Raw genomic sequence first — 23,419 nt, 5'->3', positions numbered from 1 at the left:
TGTGTACACGTGTGTGTGTACACGTGTGTGTGTGTGTGTACACGTGTGTGTGTGTGTACACGTGTGTGTGTGTGTACACGTGTGTGTGTGTACACTGTGTGTGTGTACACTGTGTGTGTGTGTACACGTGTGTGTACGTGTGTGTACACGTGTGTGTGTGTACACGTGTGTGTGTGTACACGTGTGTGTGTACACACGTGAGTGTGTATACACGTGTGTATGTGTGTATACGTGTATGTGTGTGTACACGCGCGTGTGTGTACACGCGCGTGTGTGTACACGCGCGTGTGTGTACACGTGTGTGTATACACACGTGTGTGTATGTACACACGTGAGTGTGTATACACGTGTGTATACACGTGTGTGTACGTGTGTGTGTGTACACGTGTGTGTGCGTACACGTGTGTGTGCGTACACGTGTGTGTGCGTACACGTGTGTGTGTGTGTACACGTGTGTGTGCGTACACGTGTGTGTACGTACACGTGTGTGTGTGCGTACACGTGTGTGTGTGTGTACACGTGTGTGTGTTGGGGAGCGGTGGTGCAGTGGTTAGCGCTACGCTGCGCTATGAACCCGGCGACCCGGGTTCGATTCCTGCTCACGGCCAACACCGCCAGTGACGATTCTCTGAACCGGTCCTGGGCCTCCCCTAGGTCGACTCAGCCTCAAATGAGTGGGTGAGTGGGTGGGTGAGTAAATGGGTGGGTGGGTGATTGAGTGGGTGGGTGAGTGAGTGAGTCGGTGAGTGAGTGGGTGGGTGAGTGAGTGAGTGGGTGAGTGAGTCGGTGAGTGAGTGAGTGGGTGGGTGAGTGGGTGGGTGAGTGGGTGAGTGAGTGAGTGGGTGAGTGGGTGGATTGGTGAGTGGGTGAGTAGATTGGTGAGTCGGTGGGTGGGTGAGTGGCTGGATAGGTGGGTGGGTGAGTGAGTGGGTGGGTGGGTGAGTGGGTGAGTGGGTGGGTGAGTGGGTGGGTGGGTGAGTGAGTGGGTGATTGAGTGGGTGGGTGAGTGGGTGAGTGGGTGGGTGAGTGAGTGAGTGGGTGAGTGGGTGGGTGAGTGAGTGGGTGAGTGGGTGGGTGAGTGGGTGAGTGAGTGAGTGGGTGGATTGGTGAGTGTGTGAGTGAGTGGGTGAGTGGGTGGGTGAGTGAGTGAGTCGGTGAGTGAGTGAGTGGGTGAGTGGGTGGGTGAGTGGGTGAGTGAGTGAGTGGGTGGATTGGTGAGTGTGTGAGTGGATTGGTGAGTCGGTGGGTGAGTGGATTGGTGAGTCGGTGGGTGGGTGAGTGGCTGGGTGAGTGGGTGGCTGAGTGAGTGGGTGATTGAATGGGTGGGTGAGTGAGTGGGTGAGTGAGTGGGTGAGTGAGTGAGTGGGTGAGTGAGTGGGTGAGTGAGTGAGTGGGTGAGTGAGTGGGTGAGTGAGTGAGTGGGTGAGTGAGTGAGTGAGTGGGTGAGTGAGTGGGTGAGTGAGTGAGTGGGTGAGTGAGTGAGTGAGTGGGGGGTGAGTGAGTGAGTGGGTGAGTGATGAGTGGGTGGATGGATTGATGGGTGAGTGGGTGGGTGGGTGGATGGGTGAGTGGGTGGGTGAGTGAGTGGGTGAGTGGGTGGGTGAGTGAGTGAGTGAGTGGGTGAGTGGGTGGGTGAGTGAGTGAGTGGGTGAGTGGGTGGGTGAGTGAGTGAGTCGGTGAGTGAGTGAGTGGGTGAGTGGGTGAGTGGGTGGGTGAGTGGGTGAGTGAGTGAGTGGGTGGATTGGTGAGTGTGTGAGTGGATTGGTGAGTCGGTGGGTGAGTGGATTGGTGAGTCGGTGGGTGGGTGAGTGGGTGAGTGGCTGGGTGAGTGGGTGGCTGAGTGAGTGGGTGATTGAGTGGGTGGGTGAGTGAGTGGGTGAGTGAGTGGGTGAGTGAGTGGGTGAGTGGGTGAGTGAGTGGGTGAGTGAGTGAGTGGGTGAGTGAGTGGGTGGGTGAGTGAGTGGGTGAGTGAGTGAGTGGGTGAGTGAGTGAGTGAGTGGGGGGTGAGTGAGTGAGTGGGTGAGTGAATGAGTGGGTGGATGGATGGATGGGTGAGTGGGTGGGTGGGTGGATGGGTGACTGGGTGGGTAAGTGAGTGAGCGGGTAGGTAAGTGAGTGAGTGGGTAAGTGGGTGAGTGGGTGGATGAGTGAGTGAGTGGGTGAGTGAATGAGTGGGTAGGTGGATGAGTGAGTGGGTGGATGGATGGATGGGTGAGTGTATGAGTGTGTGAGTGGGTGAGTGAGTGTGTGAGTGAGTGTGAGTGAGTGTGTGTGAGTGAGTGTGTGAGTGTGTTAGTGAGTGTGTGAGTGAGTGAGTGTGAGTGACTGTGTGAGTGAGTGTGTGAGTGTGAGTGAGTGAGTGTGTGAATGAGTGTGTGAGTGTGTGAGTGAGTGAGTGTATGAGTGAGTGTGTGAGTGAGTGTGTGAGTGAGTGAGTGTATGAGTGAGTGAGTGTATGAGTGAGTGTGTGAGTGAGTTTGTGAGTGTGTGAGTGTATGAGTGAGTGTGTGAGTGAGTGTGTGAGTGAGTGTGTGTGTGAGTGTATGAGTGAGTGAGTGTTGGAGTGAGTGTGTGAGTGAGTGTATGAGTGAGTGGGCGAGTGAGTGCATGAGTGTATGAGTGAGTGTGTAAGTGTGTGAGTGAGTGAGTGGGAGAGTGAGTGTATGAGTGAGTGAGTGTATGAGTGGGTGAGTGAGTGTGTGAGTAAGTGTGTGAGTGTATGTGTGAATGAGCGAGTGTATGAGTGTGTGAGTGAGTATATGAGTGAGTGAGTAAGTGTATGAGTGAGTGTGTGTGAGAGTGAGTGAGTGTATGAGTGTGTGAGTGAGTGTATGAGTGAGTGAGTGTTTGAGTGTGTAAGTGAGTGTATGAGTGAGTGTGTGAGTGAGTGTGTGAGTGTGTGTGTGAGTGTATGAGTGTGTGAGTGAGTGTATGAGTGAGTGAGTGAGTGTATGAGTCAGTGTGTGAGTGAGTGAGTGTGTGAGTGAGTGTATGAGTGAGTGTATGAGTGAGGGTGTGTATGAGTGAGTGTTTGAGTGAGTGAGTGAGTGTATGAGTGAGTGAGTGTATGAGTGAGTGTTTGAGTGTGAGTGTGTGGGTGAGTGAGTGTATGAGTGAGTGAGTCTATGAGTGAGCGTGTGAGTGAGTGTGTGAGTGTGTGTGTGAGTGTATGAGTGTGTGAGTGAGTGTATGAGTGAGTGAGTGAGTGTATGAGTCAGTGTGTGAGTGAGTGTGTGAGTGAGTGTATGAGTGAGTATGAGTGAGGGTGTGTATCAGTGAGTGTTTGAGTGAGTGAGTGTATGAGTGAGTGAGTGTATGAGTGAGTGTTTGAGTGTGAGTGTGTGAGTGAGTGAGTGTTTGAGTGAGTGAGTGTATGAGTGAGTGTTTGAGTGTGAGTGTGTGAGTGAGTGAGTGTTTGAGTGAGTGAGTGTATGAGTGAGTGAGTGTATGAGTGAGTGTTTGAGTGTGAGTGTGTGAGTGAGTGAGTGTATGAGTGTATGAGTGAGCGTGTGAGTGAGTGTGTGAGTGTGTGTGTGAGTGTATGAGTGCGTGAGTGAGTGTATGAGTGAGTGAGTGTATGAGTCAGTGTGTGAGTGAGTATGTGAGTGAGTGTATGAGTGAGTGTATGAGTGAGGGTGTGTATCAGTGAGTATTTGAGTGAGTGAGTGAGTGTATGAGTGAGTGAGTGTATGAGTGAGTGTTTGAGTGTGAGTGTGTGAGTGAGTGAGTGTATGAGTGAGCGTGTGAGTGAGTGTGTGAGTGTGTGTATGAGTGTATTAGTGAGTGAGTGTATGAGTGAGTGAGTGTATGAGTGTATAAGTGTTTGTATGAGTGAGTGTATGAGTGAGTGTATGAGTGTATGAGTGAGTGAGTTTGTGAGTGAGTGCGTGAGTGAGTGAGTGTATGAGTGAGTGTATGAGTGTGTGAGTGTATGAGTGTATTAGTGAGTGTATGAGTGTGTGAGTGAGTGTGTGTGAGTGTATTAGTGAGTGTATGAGTGTGTGAGTGAGTGAGTGTATTAGTGAGTGTGTGAGTGAGTGTGTGAGTGAGTGAGTGTATTAGTGAGTGTGTGAGTGAGTGTATGAGTGAGTGAGTTTATTAGTGAGTGTATGAGTGAGTGTATGAATGTATGTGTGAGTGTATGAGTGAGTGTGAGTGAGTGTATTAGTGAGTGGGTATTTGAGTGTGAGTGAGTGTATTAGTGAGTGTGTGAGTGAGTGAGTATTTGAGTGTGAGTGAGTGTATGAGTGAGTGAGTGCATGAGTGAGTGTGTGAGTGAGTGTATGAGTGAGTGAGTGTGTGAGTGTATGAGTGTATGAGTGAGTGTATGAGTGAGTGAGTGTATTAGTGAGTGTTTGAGTGTGAGTGAGTGTATGAGTGTATGAGTGAGTGTATGAGTGAGTGTATTAGTGAGTGTGTGAGTGAGTGTATGTGTGAGTGTATGAGTGTGTGAGTGAATGTATGAGTGTATGAGTGAGTGAGTGTATGAGTGAGTGAGTGTATGAGTGAGTGTATGAGTTAGTGTATTAGTGAGTGAGTGTGTGAGTTAGTGAGTGTATGAGTGAGTGTGTGAGTGAGTGTGTGAGTGAGTGTGTGTATGAGTGTATTAGTGAGTGAGTGTATGAGTGAGTGTGTGAGTGAGTGTATTAGTGAGTGTGTGAGTGTATTAGTGAGTGTATGAGTAAGTGTGTGAGTGAGTGTATGAGTGTATGAGTGAGTGTATGAGTGAGTGTATGTGTGAGTGTATGTGTGAGTGTGTGTATGAGTGTGTGAGTGTATGAGTGAGTGAGTATTTGAGTGTATTAATGAGTGTATGAGTGAGTGTGTGAGTGTATGAGTGTATGAGTGAGTGTATGTGTGAGTGTGTGAGTGTGTGTATGAGTGTGTGAGTGAGTGAGTGTATTAGTGAGTGAGTGTGTGAGTGAGTGTATGAGTGAGTGTATGAGTGAGTGTATTAGTGAGTGTATTAGTGTATTAGTGAGTGTGTGAGTGAGTGTATTAGTGAGTGTGAGTGAGTGTGTGCGTGAGTGTATTAGTGAGTGAGTGTATTAGTGAGTTTTTGAGTGTGAGTGGTGAGTGAGTGAGTGTATGAGTGAGTGTATGAGTGAGTGTATTAGTGAGTGTATTAGTGAGTGTATTAGTGAGTGTGTGAGTGAGTGTATTAGTGAGTGTTTGAGTCTTCCTAGCAACTGAAAGTGAGCACAATACGTTGCTGTGAGCGCGGTGACCATTCCAGGTGCGTGTTCAGCGAGCCCAGTGGACGCTGTGACTCACTGAATCGTGACGAGCGACACACAGGTACAGACAAAGCTCCCCCAGGTAGCCTCTAGCAGCGCTGCAGGGGCAAGTGCTGTTAGCGAGCGAGTAGCACCACCTATGATGCACACACACAGACAAAGCTCCCCTAGGTAGCCTCTAGCAGGGCTGTAGGGGCAAGTGCTGTTGGCGAGCGAGTAGCACCACCTATGATGTACACACACAGACAAAGATCCCCCAGGTAGCCTCTAGCAGGGCTGTAGGGGCAAGTGCTGTTGGCGAGCGAGTAGCACCACCTATGATGCACACACACAGACAAAGCTCCCCTAGGTAGCCTCTAGCAGGGCTGCAGGGGCAAGTGCTGTTAGCGAGCGAGTAGCACCACCTATGATGCACACACACAGACAAAGCTCCCCTAGGTAGCCTCTAGCAGGGCTGTAGGGGCAAGTGCTGTTGGCGAGCGAGTAGCACCACCTATGATGTACACACGCAGACAAAGCTCCCCCAGGTAGCCTCTAGCAGGGCTGTAGGGGCAAGTGCTGCTAGTAGCGAGTAGCACCACCTATGATGTACACACAGACAAAGCTCCCCCAAATAGCCTTAACAGACTGTAGGGGCAAGTGCTGTTAGCGAGCACCTATGAAGGCCGGCACGGTACACGAGGGGGTGGGTGGCCAGCACCACGCCCGACCGCCTTTGTCTCCCCAGTGGCGATGTTTACACACCGCACCAGGTACTCATTTGAGGCTGAGTTGACCTAGGGGAGGCCCAGAACCGGTTCAGACAATCGTCACTGGTGTTGGTGGTGATGATGGTTGTGGTGATTGTGGTGATTGTGGTGGTGGTGGTGATCGTTGTGGTGATTCTGGTGGTGGCAGTGGTGGTGGTAGTGGTAGTGGTGATTGTGGTGGTGGTGGTGGTAGTGGTGGTGATGGTGGTAGTGGTAGTGGTGATTGTGGTGGTGGTAGTAGTGGTGGTGATGGTTGTGGTGATTGTGGTGGTAGTGGTGATTGTGGTGGTCGTGGTGGTGGTAGTGGTGGTGATGGTTGTAGTGATTGTGGTGGTAGTGGTGGTGGTAGTGGTGGTAGTGGTGGTAGTAGTGGTGGTGATGGTGGTAGTGGTAGTGGTGATTGTGGTGGTGGTAGTAGTGGTGGTGATGGTTGTGGTGATTGTGGTGGTAGTGGTGATTGTGGTGGTGGTGGTTGTAGTGGTGGTGATGGTTATGGTGATTGTGGTGGTAGTGGTGGTAGTGGTGGTGGTAGTGGTGGTGGTGATTGTGGTGGTGGTAGTGGTGGTGATGGTGGTAGTAGTGGTGGTAGTAGTGGTGGTGGTGGTAGTAGTGGTTGTGGTGATTGTGGTGGTGGTAGTAGTGGTGGTGATGGTTGTGGTGATTGTGGTGGTAGTGGTGATTGTGGTGGTCGTGGTGGTGGTAGTGGTGGTGATGGTTGTAGTGATTGTGGTGGTAGTGGTGGTGGTAGTGGTGGTAGTGGTGGTAGTAGTGGTGGTGATGGTGGTAGTGGTAGTGGTGATTGTGGTGGTGGTAGTAGTGGTGGTGATGGTTGTGGTGATTGTGGTGGTAGTGGTGATTGTGGTGGTGGTGGTGGTTATAGTGGTGGTGATGGTTATGGTGATTGTGGTGGTAGTGGTGGTAGTGGTGGTGGTAGTGGTGGTGGTGATTGTGGTGGTGGTAGTGGTGGTGATGGTGGTAGTAGTGGTGGTAGTAGTGGTGGTGGTGGTAGTAGTGGTTGTGGTGATTGTGGTGGTGGTAGTAGTGGTGGTGATGGTGGTGGCCGTGAGCGGGAATCGAACTCGGGTCGCCGGGTTCGTAGCGCAGCGTAGCGCTAACCACTGCACCACCGCTCCCCACACACACACACAGTCACACACACACAGTCACATACACACAGACACACAAACAGTCTCACACACACAGACACACACAGACACACACACATACACACAGACACACACACATACACAGACACACACATATACACACACATAGTCACACACACATAGTTACACACACAGACACACACACAGTCACACACACAGTCACACAGGCAGACACACACACAGTCACACACACATTCACATACACACACACACAGTCACACACGCAGACACACACACAGTCACACACACATTCACATACACATTCACATACACACATACACACAGTCACACACACAGTCACATACACACAGACACACACACACAGACACACACATACACACACACAGTCACACACACAGTCACACACACAGAGACACACACACATACACACACATACACACACATACACACACAGTCACACACACAGACACACACAGTCACACACGCAAACACACACAGTCACAGACACACATACAGACACACACAGTTACACACAGACACACACAGACACACACACACAGTCACATACACACAGACACACACACAGACACACACAGTCACACACACACAGACACACACACATACACACACACATACACACACACAGACACACACACACAGACACACACATAGTCACTTACACACAGACACACACACAGACACACACACACGCTCACACTCTCCACCCCCACCAGTCTAACAGGTTTTCCCATAGTGCCAGCCGAAATCGTCACACAATGAGTGTGGCTCACAGAGTCACAGACCCAGCACCACCACGAACATCATCATCATCATCAGTAGTACCATAGCCACCGTCATCATCAGCAGCAGAAGCACCACCACCACCATCATCAGCAGCAGCGGTAACATCGTCAGCACCGCCATCATCATCAGCACTACCATCACCACCACCACCATCAGCACCACCACCATCATCATCAGCAGCACGAGGCAGCTTCTCCTGATACGCGTGACGCCATTCCGCCTTCTTTGATGGTTCCAGACCGGTGACTATTCACAATTCCACACGTTACTATTCACTGCTGGGTCTGGGCTGCGTTGTTACCCACAGAGGCTCAGTTAACTGCTGGGTCTGGGGCAGCGTTGTTACCCACTGAGGCTCAGTTAACTGCTGGGTCTGGGCAGCGTTGTTACTGAATGAGGCCCAGTTAACTGCTGGGTCTGGGCAGCGTTGTTACTGACAGAGGCTCAGTGAACTGCTGGGTCTGGGGCTGCGTTGTTACCCACAGAGGCTCAGTTAACTGCTGGGTCTGGGGCTGCGTTGTTACCCACTGAGGCTCAGTTAACTGCTGGGTCTGGGGCAGCGTTGTTACCCACTGAGGCTCAGTTAACTGCTGGGTCTGGGGCTGCGTTGTTACCGACTGAGGCTCAGTTAACTGCTGGGTCTGGGCTGCGTTGTTACCGACTGAGGCTCAGTTAACTGCTGGGTCTGGGCTGCGTTGTTACTGACTGAGTCTCAGTTAACTGCTGGGTCTGGGGCTGCGTTGTTACCCACTGAGGCTCAGTTAACTGCTGGGGCTGTGCAGCGTTGCTACTGACTGAGGCTCAGTTAACTGCTGGGTCTGGGCTGCGTTGTTACCCACAGAGGCTCAGTTAACTGCTGGGTCTGGGCTGCGTTGTTACCCACTGAGGCTCAGTTAACTGCTGGGTCTGGGCAGCGTTGTTGCTGACAGAGGCTCAGTTAACTGCTGGGTCTGGGGCTGCGTTGTTACTGACAGAGGATCAGTTAACTGCTGGGTCTGGGGCTGCGTTGTTACTGACTGAGGCTCAGTTAACTGCTGGGTCTGGGCAGCGTTGTTACCCACTGAGGCTCAGTTAACTGCTGGGTCTGCGGCAGCGTTGTTACCCACAGAGGCTCCGTTAACTGCTGGGTCTGGGCAGCGTTGTTACCCACAGAGGCTCAGTTAACTGCTGGGTCTGGGCAGCGTTGTTACCCACAGAGGCTCGGTTAACTGCTGGGTCTGGGGCTGCGTTGTTACCCACAGAGGCTCAGTTAACTGCTGGGTCTGGGCTGCGTTGTAAACAAGCCCCTGTTGTTGTTGTTGACAGCTGAGTGAGATCGACACAAGAGCGGTGACAGCCAGCCCGTCACAGACTCACACGGCGTGGTGATGAACTGGTGAGTGAGTGGGTGGGTGAGTGAGTGGGTGAGTGGGTGGGTGGGTGAGTGGGTGGGTGGGTGAGTGTGTGGGTGGGTGGGTGAGTGGGTGGGTGGGTGAGTGGGTGGGTGGGTGAGTGGGTGAGTGGGTGGGTGGGTGAGTGGGTGGGTGGGTGAGTGGGTGGGTGAGTGAGTGAGTGGTGAGTGGGTGGGTGAGTGAGTGGGTGGGTGAGTGAGTGGGTGGGTGGGTGAGTGGGTGGGTGGGTGGGTGAGTGGGTGGGTGGGTGAGTGGGTGGGTGGGTGGTGAGTAGTGTGGTGAGTAGTGTGGTGGGTGGGTGAGTGGGTGGGTGGGTGAGTGGGTGGGTGGGTGAGTGAGTGGGTGGGTGGGTGGCTGGGTGAGTGGGTGGGTGGGTGAGTGGGTGGGTGGGTGGGTGAGTGGGTGGGTGGGTGAGTGGGTGGGTGGGTGGGTGAGTGGGTGAGTGGGTGGGTGGGTGAGTGGGTGGGTGGGTGGTGAGTAGTGTGGTGAGTGGGTGAGTGAGTGAGTGAGTGGGTGAGTGTGTGAGTGAGTGGTGAGTGAGTGAGTGGTGTGGTGAGTGGTGAGTGAGTGGGTGAGTGAGTGGTGAGTAGTGTGGTGAGTGGGTGAGTGAGTAAGTGTGGTGAATGGGTGGGTGGTGGGTGGTGAGTGAACGAGTGAAGTGGTGAGTGAGTGGTGAGTGTGTGAGTGGTGAGTGAGTAGGTGAGTGAGTTAGTGGTTAGTGAGTGGGTGAGTGGGTGGTGAGTGAACGAGTGAGTGTGTGGTGAGTTGAGTGTGTGGTGAGTTGAGTGTGTGGTGAGTTGAGTGAGTGGTGTGTGAGTGAGTGGGTGAGTGAGTGGTGAGTGAGTGAGTGATGAGTGGGTGAGTGGGTGAGTTAGTGGTGAGTGTGTGAGTGAGTGAGTTAGTGGTTAGTGAGTGCGTGAGTGAGTGGTGTGGTGAGTGGGTGCTGAGTGAGTGTGTGGTGAGTGAGTGGGTGAGTGAGTGAGTGGGTGAGTGAGTGGGTGAGTGAGTGGGTGAGTTAGTAGTGAGTGGGTGGGTGAGTGAGTGAGTGGGTGAGTGAGTGGTGAGTGTGTGAGTGGCGTGTGAGTGGGTGGGTGGGTGAGTGGATGGGTGAGTGAGGTGAGTGAGTGAGTGGTGTGTAAGTGGGTGAGTGAGTGAATGTGTAAGTGAGTGAGTGGTGAGTGAGTGGATGAGTAGTGAGTGTGTGTGGGTGAGTGAGTGAGTGTGTGAGTGAGTGGCGGGTGAGTGTGTGAGTGAGTGTGGGTCTCTATGAGTGTGGGTCTCTGTGAGTATGGGTCTCTATGAGTGTGGGTCTCTGTGAGTGTGGGTCTCTGAGTGTGGGTGTCTGTGTGTGTGGGTCTCTGTGAGTGTGGTCTCTATGAGTGTGGGTCTCTGTGAGTGTGGGTCTCTATGAGTGTGGGTCTCTGTGAGTGTGGGTCTCTATGAGTATGGGTCTCCGTGAGTGTGGGTCTCTATGAGTGTGGGTCTCTGTGAGTGTGGGTCTCTGTGAGTGTGGGTCTCTGTGAGTGTGTGTCTCTATGAGTGTGGGTCTCTGTGAGTGTGGGTCTCTGTGAGTGTGTGTCTCTATGAGTGTGGATCTCTGTGAGTGTGAGTCTCTGTGAGTGTGGGTCTCTGTGAGTATGTGTCTCTGTGAGTGTGGGTCTCTGTGGGTCTCTGTGAGTGTGGGTCTCTGTGAGTGTGGGCCTCTGAGTGTGAGTCTCTGTGAGTATGGGTCTCTGTGAGTATGGGTCTCTGTGTGGGTCTCTATGAGTGGGTCTCTGTGAGTGTGGGTCTCTGTGGGTGTGGGTCTCTGTGGGTGTGGGTCTCTGTGAGTGTGGGTCTCTGTGTGGTTCTCTATGAGTATGGGTCTCTGTGAGTGAGTCTCTATGAGTAATGGCCTCTATGAGTGTGGGACTCTATGAGTATGGGTCTCTATGAGCGTGGGTCTCTATGAGTATGGTTCTCTATGAGTGTGGGTCTCTATGAGTGTGGGTCTCTATGAGTGTGGGTCTCTATGGGTCTCTATGAGTGTGGGTCTCTGAGTGTGGGTCTCTATGAGTGTGGGTCTCTATGAGTGTGGGTCTCTATGAGTATGGTTCTCTATGAGTGTGGGTCTCTATGAGTGTGGGTCTCTATGGGTCTCTATGAGTGTGGGTCTCTGAGTGTGGGTCTCTATGAGTGTGGGTCTCTATGAGTGTGGGTCTCTATGAGTGTGGGTCTCTATGAGTGTGGGTCTCTGTGGGTCTCTATGAGTGTGGGTCTCTATGGGTCTCTATGAGTGTGGGTCTCTATAAGTGTGGGTCTCTATGAGTGTGGGTCTCTATGAGTGTGGGTCTCTATGAGTGTGGGTCTCTATGAGTGTGGGTCTCTGTGGGTCTCTATGAGTGTGGGTCTCTGTGTGGGTCTCTGAGTATGGGTCTCTATGAGTGTGGGTCTCTGTGTGGGTCTCTAAGTATGGGTTTATGGTACACACACACACAGGCACACACTCACACACACAGACACACACACAGGCACACACACAGGCACACAGACACACACACACTCACACACTCACACACAGGCACACACACAGGCACACACTCACACACACAGGCACACACACACACAGTCACACACACAGGCACACAGACACACACTCACACACACAGGCACACACACAGGCACACACTCACACACACAGACACACACACAGGCACACACACACAGGCACACACTCACACACTCACACAGACAGATGTAAATGTCGACAATGAACTCATTTCGATAGTGGTTAACCGCGTGTGGCACGTGCTAGGTTTTAAAAAAGGTAAACATTTAACACTAAAGATGGATTTTATATATAATAAAACTAAGTGCGTGTGTGAGTTGTGTGTGCCCGCGATAAGGAAAGCAGGTTAAACTATATATAACTATGTATTATATTATTATGGATTATGGTGGTGTGTGTTGTGTGTGTGGTGTGTGTGTGGTGTGGTGTGTGTGGTGTGGTGTGGTGTGTATGTGGTGTGTATGTGGTGTGTGTGTGTGTGGTGTGTGTGTGGTGTGTGCGTGGTGTGATGTGTGGTGTGTGTGTGTGGTGCGTGTGTGGTGTGTATGGTGTGTGTAGTGTGTGTGTGGTGTGTGTGGTGTGGTGCGTGTGGTGTGTGTGTGGTGCGTGTGGTGTGAGTGTGGTGTGAGTGTGGTGTGTGTGTGGTGTGTGTGTGTGTGGTGTGTGTGTGGTGTGTGTGTGGTGTGTGGTGTGTGTGGTGTGTGGTGTGTGTGTGTGGTGCGTGTGTGGTGTGTGTGTGTATGGTATGTGTGGTGTGTGTGGTGTATGTGTGGTGTGTGTGAAGTGTGGTGTGTGTGGTGTGTGTGGTGTGTGTGGTGTGTGTGTGGTGTGTGTGGTGTGTATGGTGTGTGGTGTGTGTGGTGTGTGTGTGGTGTGTGTGTGGTGTGTGTGTGGTGTGTGTGGTGTGTGCGTGGTGTGTGTGTGTGGTGTGTGCGTGGTGTATGTGTGGTGTGTGTGTGTGGTGTGTGTGGTGTGTGTGGAGTGTGTGTGGTGTGTGTGGTGTGTGTGTGGTGTGTGCGTGGTGTGTGTGTGTGGTGTGTGTGTGGTGTGTGTGTGGTGTGTGCGTGGTGTGTGTGGTGTGCGTGGTGTGTGTGTGGTGTGTGCGTGGTGTGTGTGTGTGGTGTGTGTGTGGTGTGTGTGGTGTGTGTGTGATGTGTGCGTGGTGCGTGTGGTGTGTGTGTGGTGCGTGTGGTGTGTGCGTGGTGTGTGTGGTGTGTGTGGTGTGTGTGGTGTGTGTGTGGTGTGTGTGTGGTGCGTGTGGTGTGTGTGTGTGGTGTGTGCGTGGTGTGTGTGGTGTGTGTGGTGTGTGTGTGGTGTGTGTGTGGTGCGTGTGGTGTGTGCGTGGTGTGTGATGTGTGTGTGTGGTGTGTGTGTGGTGTGTGTGTGGTGTGTGTGGTGTGTGCGTGGTGTGTGTGTGATGTGTGTGTGTGTGGTGTGTGTGTGGTGTATGTGTGGTGTATGTGTGGTGTGTGTGTGTGGTGTGTGTGTGTGTGGTGTGTGGTGTGTGTGTGGTGTGTGTGTGGTGTATGTGTGGTGTGTGTTGTGTGGTGTGGTGTGTGTGTGTGTGGTGTGTGTGGTGTGTGTGGTGTGTGCGTGGTGTGTGTGGTGTGTGTGGGGTGTGTGTGTGGGGTGTGGTGTGTGTGTGATGTGTGGTGTGTGTGTGTGGTGTGTGTGTGATGTGTGTGTGGTGTGTGTGTGGTGTGTGTGTGATGTGTGTGCGTGGTGTGTGTGTGGTGTGTGTATGTTGTGTGTGTGGTGTGTGTGTGGTGTGTATGATGTGTGATGTGTGTGTGTGTGGTGTGTGTGTGTCTGTGTGTGGTGTGTGTGTGTGATGTGTGTGGTGTGTGTGTGGTGTGTGTGGTGTGTGTGTGGTGTGTGTGTGTGTGTGGTGTGTGTGTGATGTGATGTGTGGTGTGTGTGTGTGTGTGATGTGTGGTGTGTGTGGTGTGTGTGTGGTGTGTGATGTGTGTGATGTGTGTGTGTGTGTGGTGTGCGTGTGTGGTGTGCGTGTGTGTGTGTGTGGTGTGTGTGTGGTGTGTGTGTGGTGCGTGTGTGGTGTGTGTGTTGTGTGTGGTGTGTGTGTGGTGTGTGTGTGATGTGTGGTGTGTGTGTGGTATGTGTGTGGTGGTGTGGTGTGTGTGTGGTGTGTGTGGTGTGTGTGTGGTGTGTGTGGTGTGTGGTGTGTGTGTGGTGTGTGGTGTGTGTGTGGTGCGTGGTGTGTGTGTGTGTGGTGTGTGTGATGTGTGCGTGGTGTGTGTGTGATGTGTGCGTAGTGTGTGTGTGGTGTGTGATGTGTGCGTGGTGTGTGTGTGGTGTGTGTGTGTGGTGTGTGTCTGTGTGTGGTGTGTGTGTGGTGTGCGTGTGGTGTGCGTGGTGTGTGTGTGGTGTGTGTGGTGTGTGTGGTGTGTGTGTGGTGTGTGTCTGTGTGTGGTGTGTGTGTGGTGTGCGTGTGGTGTGCGTGTGGTGTGTGTGTGTGGTGTGTGTGGTGTGTGTGTGGTGTGGGTGTGATGTGTGTGTGGAGTGTGTGTGGTGTGGGTGTGATGTGTGTGTGGAGTGTGTGTGGTGTGTGTGTGGTGTGTGTGGTGTGTGTGTGGTGTGTGATGTGTGTGGTGTGTGTGGTGTGTGTGTGTGTGGTGTGTGTGTGATGTGTGTGTGGTGTGTGTGTGGTGTGTGTGTGTGATGTGTGTGCGTGGTGTGTGTGTGGTGTGTGTATGTTGTGTGTGTGGTGTGTGTGTGGTGTGTATGATGTGTGATGTGTGTGTGGTGTGTGTGTGTCTGTGTGTGATGTGTGTGGTGTGTGTGTGGTGTGTGTGTGGTGTGTGTGTGGTGTGTGTGTGTGTGTGATGTGTGTGTGTGTGGTGTGCGTGTGTGGTGTATGTGTGTGGTGTGTGTGTGTGGTGTGTGTGGTGTGTGTCTGGGTGTGTGTGGTGTGTGTGTGGTGTGTGTCTGTGTGTGTGTGTGGTGTGTGTGTGGTGTGTGTAGTGTGTGTGTGTGGTGTGTGTGGTGTGTGTGTGTGGTGTGTGTGTGTGTGGTGTGTGTGTGTGTGTGGTGTGTGTGGTGTGTGGTGTGTGTGTGGTGTGTGGTGTGTGTGTGAGATAATAAATCGATGGAGGATTGTGACTGCGATTGTGCACCACGTGACTTTTCCTTGTGGAATCACACTTGGAGAGAGCAGATAACACCACCACCTCGAACACATACAGGTAGAGGTAAAGCTCCCCCAGGTAGCCTCTAGCAGGGCTGTAGGGGCAAGTGCTGTTAGCGAGCGAGTAGCACCACCTATGATGCACACACAGACAAAGCTCCCCCAGGTAGCCTCTAGCAGGGCTGTAGGGGCAAGTGCTGCTAGTGGCGAGTAGCACCACCTATGATGTACACACACAGTCACCACCTCACCCACTCCACTCTCCCCACCCACCACTCCACCCACCCACCACTCCACCCCACCCACTGCCCCCTCCCCTCCCACCACTCCCCACCCACCACTCCCCACCCACCACTCCACCCACAACCCGAAACACCACTCCTCATCCACTCCACCCTCCCCACCCACCACCCACCCCACCCACCACTCCACCCCACCCACACCACCCCACCCACCACTCCCCACCCACCACTCCCCACCCACCACTCCACCCCACACCACTCCACCCACCACTCCCCACCCACCCTCCCCACCCACCCTCCCCACCCACCACTCCACCCACCACTCCACCCACCACTCCACCCACCACTCCACCCCACCCACTGCCCACCCTCCCCTCCCACCACTCCCCACCCACCACTCCACCCCACCCACACCACTCCACCCACCACTCCCCACCCACCCCACCCACCACTCCACCCACCACTCCCCACCCACCCCACCCACCACTCCACCCACCACTCCCTCCCACCTCACCCCACCCACCCCACCCACTCCCCACCCACCACTCCACCCCACCCACCACTCCCCACCCACCACTCCACCCCACCCACACCACTCCACCCACCACTCCCCACCCACCACTCCACCCCACCCACTGCCCCCTCCCCTCCCACCACTCCCCACCCACCACTCCCCACCCACCCTCCCCACCCACCACTCCACCTCACCCACTTCCCACCCTCCCCTCCCACCCCACCCACCCCACCCACCACCCCACCCACACCACTCCCCACCCACACCACTCAACGCCAACGCCGCCTCCCACCACCACTCCACCCACCCCCTAGATCCACTCAGCCAGAAGTAAAGCTCATCAAAAATTGATTGCACCGACCGGTCGACCTCTGGGCTCAATGCATCGTCTCGGTCGGGGGGAGAGAGAGAGAGAGATGAAGACCGACGTTTAAAACCCACCCACAACGTCTACTGTACAGCACTGTACATCTACTGTACCGCGGGGCGGCGGCGGGGGGGGGTGTACAGTGCGAAGGGGGGTGACGTCACTTAGATGGTTGCGTCATCACCGTCAACAACAATAACGAAACAATCACAGAGGCTGGCAGCTTAAATGACTTTATTTTTAAAATCGTTGCCACGGCGACGCCCTCCTGTCGCCTAGCAACGCGGGGCGGGTCGTCTCCTAGCAACGCGGGTCGGGTCGTCTCCTAGCAACGCGAGGTGAGTTGTCTTCTAGGCTCGTCGCCTGAAACGTCTGACGTTGTAGACATCTCTTGTGAAGTGATTAACGTTACGCGCTTAACCTCAACGTTGCTGGGGTAGGCTCGTTGCCTGGAACGTCTGACGTTGTAGACATCTCTATGAAGTGATTAACGTTATGCGCTTAACCTCAAAGAACCAAGAATAATAATTTTATTGTTTTACAATAATTTTATTGCTTTATATTTTTATTATTTTATTGTTTCCCTTCTACGTGGTGGTGACTTTACCCAAAGAACCAAGAATAATAATTTTATTGTTTTATATTTTTATTATTTTATTGTTTCCCTTCTAACTTGGTGACTTTACCCAAAGAACCAAGAATAATAATTTTATTGTTTTATATTTGTATTATTTTATTGTTGCCCTTCTAACGTGGTGACTTTACCGAAAGAACCAAGAATAATAATTTTATTGTTTTATATTTTTATAATTTTATTGTTTCCCTATCTAACGTGGTGGTGACTTTACCCAAAGAACCAAGAATAATAATTTTATTGTTTTATATTTTTATTATTTATTGTTTCCCCATCTATCGTGGTGGTGACTTTACCCAAAGAACCAAGAATAATATTTTTATTGTTTTATATTTTTATTATTTTATTGTTTCCCCATCTAACGTGGTGACTTTACCAAAAGAACCAAGAATAATAATTTTATTGTTTTATATTTTTATTATTGTATTGTTTCCCTTCTAAACGTGGTGACTTTACCGAAAGAACCAAGAATAATAATTTTATTGTTTTACAATAATTTTATTGTTTTATATTTTTTATTATTTTATTGTTTCCCTTCTACGTGGTGACTTTACCGAAAGAACCAAGAATAATAATTTTATTGTTTTATAATTTTATTATTTTATTGTTTCCCTATCTAACGTGGTGGTGACTTTACCGAAAGAACCAAGAATAATAATTTTACTGTTTTATATTTTTATTATTTTATTGTTTCCCTATCTAACGTGGTGGTGACTTTACCGAAAGAACCAAGAATAATAATTTTATTGTTTTAGATTTTTATTATTTTATTGTTTCCCTATCTAACGTGGTGGTGACTTTACCGAAAGAACCAAGAATAATAATTTTATTGTTTTATATTTTTATTATTTTATTGTTTCCCTATCTAACGTGGTGACTTTACCGAAAGAACCAAGAATAATAATTTTATTGTTTTATATTTTTATTATTTTATTGTTTCCCTATCTAACGTGGTGGTGACTTTACCGAAAGAACCAAGAATAATAATTTTATTGTTTTATATTTTTTATTATTTTATTGTTTCCCTATCTAACGTGGTGGTGACTTTACCCAAAGAACCAAGAATAATAATATTATTGTTTTATATTTTTATTGTTTTCCTATCTAACGTGGTGGTGACTTTACCCAAAGAACCAAGAATAATAATTTTATTGTTTTATATTTTATTATTTTATTGTTTCCCTTATAACGTGGTGGTGATTTTACCGAAAGAACCAAGAATAAAAATTTTATTGTTTTATAATTTTATTATTTTATTGTTTCCCTTCTACGTGGTGGTGACTTTACCGAAAGAACCAAGAATAATAATTTTATTGTTTTATATTTTTATTATTTTATTGTTTCCCTATATAATGTGGTGGTGGCTTTACCGAAAGAACCAAGAATAATAATTTTATTGTTTTATATTTTTATTATTTTATTGTTTTCATATCTAACGTGGTGGTGACTTTACCGAAAGAACCAAGAATATTAATTTTATTGTTTTATATTTTTATTATTTTATTGTTTCCCTTTCTGACGTGGTGGTGGCTTTACCGAAAGAACCAAGAATAATAATTTTATTGTTTTATATTTTTATTATTTTATTGTTTCCCTATCTAACGTGGTGGTGACTTTACCAAAGAACCAAGAATAATTTAATTGTTTTATATTTTTATTATTTTATTGTTTCCCTATCTAACGTGGTGACTTTACTGAAAGAACCAAGAATAATAATTTTATTGTTTTATATTTTCATTATTTTATTATTTCCCTATCTAACGTGGTGACTTTACCGAAAGAACCAAGAATAATAATTTTATTGTTTTATATTTTTATTATTTTATTGTTTCCCTTCTACGTGGTGGTGACTTTACCCAAAGAACCAAGAATAATAATTTTATTGTTTTATATTTTTATTATTTTATTGTTTCCCTTCTAACGTGGTGACTTTACCCAAAGAACCAAGAATAATAATTTTATTGTTTTATAATTTTATAATTTTATTGTTTCCCTTCTAACGTGGTGGTGGCTTTACCGAAAGAACCAAGAATAATAATTTTATTGTTTTATATTTTATTATTTTATTGTTTCCCTATCTAACGTGGTGGTGACTTTACCCAAAGAACCAAGAATAATTTAATTGTTTTATATTTTTATTATTTTATTGTTTCCCTATCTAACGTGGTGACTTTACTGAAAGAACCAAGAATAATAATTTTATTGTTTTATATTTTCATTATTTTATTATTTCCCTATCTAACGTGGTGACTTTACCGAAAGAACCAAGAATAATAATTTTATTGTTTTATATTTTTATTATTTTATTGTTTCCCTTCTACGTGGTGACTTTACCGAAAGAACCAAGAATAATAATTTTATTGTTTTATAATTTTATTATTTTATTGTTTCCCTTCTAACGTGGTGGTGACTTTACTGAAAGAACCAAGAATAAAAACTTTATTGTTTTATATTTTTATTATTTTATTGTTTCCCTATCTAACGTGGTGGTGACTTTACCGAAAGAACCAAGAATATTAGTCCCTGCAGTCACGAAATCTTTAAATCGAAATATATATTTTAAAAAGTCAAAGTTGTGATTGTGTGTCTGTTCAAAATGTTTAGCGTACTTCCCGACATGCAACATACTTTACATTTGCCATGTGGGTACTTTCCAGACTGTACACCATGCAAACGTTATAAAAATAGACTTTTGTTTTTGGGGGGACGGTGGGGGGAGCTCAATAATGGATTCATTTTTTGCACGCCCAAGTGAGCTGTGACGTCACGTCTGTCACGTGACCCACGCACGTGACAGCGTAACGCGTTGTAGTGTAGTGGTTAGCGCGCTGTCTGTGTGTGTGTCTGTGTGTGTGTCTGTGTGTGTGTCTGTGTGTGTCTGTGTGTGTGTGTGTCTGCGTGTGTGTGTGTCTGTGTGTGTTGTCATTGTGTCTGTGTGTGTGTGTGTCTGTGTGTCTGTGTGTGTGTGACTGTGTGTGTGTGTCTGTGTGTGTGAGACTGTGTGTGTCTGTGTGTGTGTCTCTGTGTGTGTGTCTGTGTGTGTGTCTCTGTGTGTGTGTGACTGTGTGTGTGTGTGTCTGTGTGTGTGTGGCTGTGTGTGTGTCTGTGTGTGTCTGTGTGTGGCTGTGTGCATGTGTATCTGTGTGCGTCTGTGTGTGGCTGTGTTTGTGTCTGTGTTTGTGTCTGTGTCTGTGTGTGTCTGTGTGTGTGGCTGTGTGTGTGTGTATGGCTGTGTGTGGGTGTGTGTGGCTGTGTATGGCTGTGGCTGTGTCTGTGTGTATCTGTGTGTGTGGCTGTGTGTGTGTGTCTATGATACCATCAGTAGGCCTGGGCTCTGGGTTGTTCTTCGTGCTTTTGGAGTCCCTGACCCTCTGCTCACGATCATTAAGGACCTTCATGATGGTGAGCGGGCCCCGGTAAAACTACGTGGCCGGGAGTCGGAGCCATTCCGTGTACACCTTGGGGTGTGACAGGGATGTCCTCTGGCTCCCACATTATTTAACATCTATTTTGACCACATAGTTTGTGAAGCCTTCAATAGCTGTTCCGGGGAATCTCCATATGGTACAGATATAATGGGAGGCTGATCGATGCCCGGGTGCGGTCAAGGGATGGCTCCCTATTGCTCAACCACGTTATGTATGCTGATGACTTGGTAATAGCTGCTCAGTCAGAGGAGGAGTTAGAGACGCTGCTGTTGAGACTTGAGCGTGCCACTAAGAGGTGGGGCCTTACCATCAGCCCCACCAAAACTAAGCACCTGCCTGGGTATTTTGTACCATCGGACACTCCACCCCCACAACTCCCAATCGGTGATGGGGCAGTTGTAGAGAGTGTGGAGAGTTTCCCCATACCTGGGCAGTATGCTTATGACCGGCTCCAGTTTAACAGCAGAGGTCTCACTCTGAATCAGTCGAGCGGCAATATCTTTTCATCAGTTGTGTAACGCTGTGTGGAAGCTACCTGGTCTGTCGCTCCGCACTAAGCTTCAGGTCTTCTCGGCCACGGTCATTCCCTCCCTTCTCTACGCTTGCGAAACGTGGACCCCCCTAATGGAACATCTTCGCCGGTTAGAAACATTTAGGCTGGCCTGCCTACAATCCATCCTGGGTTTTAACCAGACTGGATTGTGTGAGGAGCCCACAAATCCTTGAAAGATCTGGACAAGGTCCCATCGGTGAGCTCCTCCGGCAGGCAAGGCTGCGATGGCTGGGTCATGTGGCCCGCATGCCCAGCCACCGCATGCCCAGCCACCGCATGCCCAAACTGCTTTTGTTCGGCCGGATCGAGGGGGCTAAACAGGCGCGGCACGGGCTAGAGAGGAGATGGAGTGATGTGGTACAGGAGGACGTTGAGCTGAGTGGACTTGCCGATGACCGGTACCAGCGGTGTCAAGATCGGCCTCTGTGGAGGAGGCTCGTGAAGGACGCTGCTGGGCAGTTGGAGGCAGTCGCCCTCCAACAACAACGGAGGACGGAGGAGCGACGCTCACAACAACGAGCGGAGCGCCGGGTGGCTAAAGCACAGCAGGTTGGCACAGTAGGGGGCACAGGTGGTGCATCAGCCAGTCATCTCAGTCATCTCAGTCAGACGACCCGTGGCACCTGCTGGGTCTGCCCGTGACCTCCTGCCAGCGGGCGTTCGACACTTCACGTGATGGCCTCAAGGTGCACATGGCCTGGCACAAGTGTCGTGGTGACGTCACCGCCACTTAGTGGCGATGGCGGTTGTTGTTGGTTGTTGTTGTGTATGTGTGTGTGTGTCTGTGTATCTGTGTGTGTGTCTGTGCGTGTGTGTGTCTGTGTGTGTGTATCTGTGTGTGTGTGACTGTGTGTGTGTGTGTGACTGTGTCTGTGTGTGTGTGGGGGAGTGGTGGGTGTAGTGGTTAGCGCTACGCCGCGCTACGAACCCGGCATCCCGGGTTCGATTCCCGCTCACGGCCACCGCCGGCGACGAAGACTTCGACCGCTCCTGGGCCTCCCCTAGGTCGACTCGGCCTCAAAGCGAGTGACTGCTGTTGTGGTGTGTGTGCACATCGCCACCGGGGAGACAAAGGCGGCCGGGCGTGGTGGATCCAAGTCCCGGGCGAAGCCGTGCAGTAGCACAGCTAGCTCCGAATACACCCCAATGATCCGATCGAAAATGGGGGATATCGATCGGATCATTTGGTGGGGGGGAGGGGGGGCGATGGTGGTGGGTGGGTGGGTGGGTGGGTGGATGGGTGGGTGGATGGGTGTGTGTGCGTGTGTGCGTGTGTGCGTGTGTGTGTGCGTTTGTGTGTGCGTGTGGGTGTGCGTTTGTGTGCGTGCGTTTGTGTGCGTGCGTTTGTGTGCGCCGATGATCTGGGCATTGCTCGCTCGTTCGGAGAATGAGCAGGAGCAGGAGGAGTTGGAGGCGCGGCTGCTGAACCTGGAGTTTCATCCTCCTCCTCCTCCTCCTCCTCCACCTCTTCCTCCATTAACTCATCATCATCTTCCATTGACTCCTCCTGCTCATCATCATCCTCCATTAACTCCTCATCATCATCTTCCATTAACTCCTCCTCCTCCACCTCTTCCTCCATTAACTCATCATCATCCTCCATTAACTCCTCCTCATCATCATCCTCCATTAACTCCTTCTCATCATCATCCTACTCCTCCATTACCTCATCATCATCCTCCATTAACTCCTCATCATCCTCCATTAACTCCTCATCATCCATTACCTCCTCATCATCATCCTCCTCCATTACCTCATCATCATCCTCCATTAACTCCTCATCCTCCTCCTCCATTACCTCATCATCATCCTCCATTAACTCCTCCTCATCATCCACCCCCCCCCACCCACCCCCCCCACCCCCACCCCCCCCCCCCACCCCCCACCCGCGCCCCTCCCAGGGAGAGCCGTCGACCCTTCTGGACGAGGCTCCCCGCCACAGACTCCCAGATGGTGCCCGTGGGGGAGGGGCAAGGGGGTGGGGGGGAGGGGCCCCCCGCGGCCCCCCCCACCGACTCTGGAGGATCCTCGGCCCCCGACTCGGCCCGCTCCGAGGGCCCGGCTCTGCCAACGTTTGAAGGACTTTTCGAATCGGAGGAGCGTGGAGGTGAGATGGGGGTGAGATGGGGGTGAGATGGAGGTGAGATGGGGGTGAGATGGGGGTGAGATGAGGGTGAGATGGGGGTGAGATGGAGGTGAGTGGAGGTGAGATGGGGGTGAGATGGGGGTGAGATGGGGGTGAGATGGGGGTGAGATGGAGGTGAGATGGGGGTGAGATGGGGGTGAGATGGGGGTGAGATGGGGGTGAGATGGGGGTGAGATGGAGGTGAGTGTGGGTGAGATGGGGGTGAGATGGGGGTGAGATGGGGGTGAGATGGGGGTGAGATGGGGGTGAGGTGGGGGTGAGGTGGGGGGGTGAGATGGGGGTGAGATGGGGGTGAGTGGGGGTGAGATGGGGGTGAGATGGGGGTGAGATGGGGGTGAGATGGGGGTGAGATGGAGGTGAGATGGGGGTGAGATGGGGGTGAGATGGGGGTGAGATGGGGTGAGATGGGGGTGAGATGGGGGTGAGATGGGGGTGAGATGGGGGTGAGATGGGGGTGAGATGGGGGTGAGATGGGGGTGAGATGGGGTGAGATGGGGGTGAGATGGGGGGTGAGATGGGGGTGAGATGGGGGTG

General features: G+C 50.7%; 1 long non-coding RNA gene across 1 annotated transcript; it reads left to right on the top strand.

Annotated features, from left to right (window-relative positions):
• Positions 1 to 7,428: 7,428 nt before the first annotated feature.
• Positions 7,429 to 22,840, top strand: LOC142907292 (uncharacterized). The gene is made up of 3 exons (XR_012930917.1): positions 7,429 to 8,159; positions 9,223 to 9,292; positions 22,641 to 22,840. It is a non-coding gene; the product is annotated as an uncharacterized LOC142907292 (long non-coding RNA).
• The last annotated feature ends 579 nt before the right edge of the window (positions 22,841 to 23,419 follow it).

The sequence above is a fragment of the Petromyzon marinus genome, chromosome 77, assembly GCF_048934315.1.
Source record: "Petromyzon marinus isolate PM22_M1 ecotype Great Lakes invasive population chromosome 77, UKy_Petmar_22M1.pri1.0, whole genome shotgun sequence".
In the NCBI taxonomy this organism is placed as follows: domain Eukaryota; kingdom Metazoa; phylum Chordata; class Hyperoartia; order Petromyzontiformes; family Petromyzontidae; genus Petromyzon; species Petromyzon marinus.
This window is presented reverse-complemented; position numbering and strand designations above follow the sequence as displayed.